At 43.8% G+C, this 1,821-nt stretch overlaps 1 pseudogene; it reads left to right on the plus strand.

Annotated features, from left to right (window-relative positions):
* Positions 1-225: 225 nt before the first annotated feature.
* On the plus strand, positions 226-1,446 carry LOC109692043 (nuclear envelope integral membrane protein 2-like; annotated as a pseudogene).
* Positions 1,447-1,821: the final 375 nt, after the last annotated feature.

Below are 1,821 nucleotides of genomic sequence, written 5' to 3' on the forward strand. Positions count from 1 at the left end.
TTGCTACTGTTCCAGGATCTTTGTTGCCTACTGTAGAAAAGATGAATCTTCATGGTCCTGGAAGGCTTAAGGTAGTAAGGGTTGTGATGAGAAGGAAACAGAGGAAAAACCTCTAGTGGGTGATATGAGGTGAAAATTTATGTAGCAGAAAGAGGTGGCAAATGAGGTAATAGAAGGGGTTGATTAAGAAGCAGACTGGGGTCCACATCGCCGAGCGCAGGTGGGATGTCTCTGCCCGGGCCATGCTGGCTGCTGCTCTGGCTGCCACTGCTGGCCTGGTTGCTCGCGGGCACCATGCACAAGGAAGAGGCAGCGCTGTCAGTTCCAAGGTGTAAAGCTTTGAAGGAAATGGATTTAATTAAAACTTCTGAGTCAGATTGTTACTGCTACAACCACAACACCCAAATGGAGTGGACATATACGTGGTCAACTATGCAGGTGAAAATTACCGGTCCAGGTCTATATTACAGAAAATCATAATTGCCAGCATCCAGAAACCATTCTGTCTTTTATCAAATGTGTGATTAATAACTTTTGGGTACCAGAGGAGTCTAATGAAATTACCATAGTTATCAGTCCATATGGGGAGACTGTGTGTTTCTCTGTGATGATATTTATCTATACAATGAGCATGAATCAAAACATCGTGGATTTCAAACTTTTCCTCCTGTTCATGATAGGCATTTTCCTTTTCTTTTATGCAGAGGTCTTGAGTCAAAGTCCTGTTTTCTATTGCTTTTGGGGAACCATGCCAGGTGTTCTAATGACATTAGTCTTTGTCCTGCTGATGGTGAAGAGGTATATTCCGAAGTTTATTTTATATGACAGTTGATGGAAGACCTGAAATTGCTGAGGTATGGAAACAGAATATATGTATTAGGCTATGTCTTGGTAGTTGGATTTTTCATCTTTGCTGCCTGTTATAAACATGGGCCCCTTGTTGATGACAGGAGCAGAAGTCTTCTGACATGGGTACTGTGGTTCCTCTCCCTGGTTCTGATCTATGCTGGGGTGGCCATGCCTCAGTTTGCTTATGCAGTTATGACCCTCCTCATGTCTTCCCAGAGTCTGAGCTACCCACTGACAGCATTCAGTTATATGAGGTGGAAAATGAAGCAGAGGTTTACATTGAAATGGCTGGTGGTTAAGTATCTCACTGACGATGAGTATAGGGAACAAGCTGAAGCTGAAACAACCAGTGTTCTGGAGGAACTGCGCCAGGCCTGCTGCCAGCTGGACTTCCCTTCCTGGCTGGCTGTCTCCAGACTCCAGATTCCTAAAAAATTTGCATACTTTGTTCTTGGAGCAAGTCACTTAGCACCTGAAGAAATCAGTCTACATGAAGAACAGTATGGCCTTGGCGGTGCCTTCTTGGAAGAGCAGCTTTTTTACTTACAGACTGAGTCTACCTGCAAGTTGACTTCACTCTGGACAAGGAAGCTGTAAAGGGCAAGGATCCTATAACATTCTGATGAACTGAGGAAAAATCATGTTCTGTAGAGAAAATTCAACTAGATTGGAAAGGAAAACTAACCTGTACTGAAGAGGACTTACTATTCTCCACAAGTTCTGCTGTTCGTTGTTCTGTAGGTGAGCATCAGGATTCTGTGATGGTCATTGCCACTTTACTTAAATGAAGACTTTCATTAGGAACAAGAAAAAGTTCTTCGAGGGACCAGTACGCATCAACAGGTGCCTTCTCAGCACCAGGGCACTCATCCTGTCTTAATCCCCTGAACCTGTGACAAAGGACTGCATTCTTCATGCATTTCATCGATATCAGTGGTTGAGAGAGACCTGAAACATGCTGGACCAGTGTTT

The sequence above is a fragment of the Castor canadensis genome, chromosome 11 (assembly GCF_047511655.1).
Source record: "Castor canadensis chromosome 11, mCasCan1.hap1v2, whole genome shotgun sequence".
Taxonomy (NCBI): domain Eukaryota; kingdom Metazoa; phylum Chordata; class Mammalia; order Rodentia; family Castoridae; genus Castor; species Castor canadensis.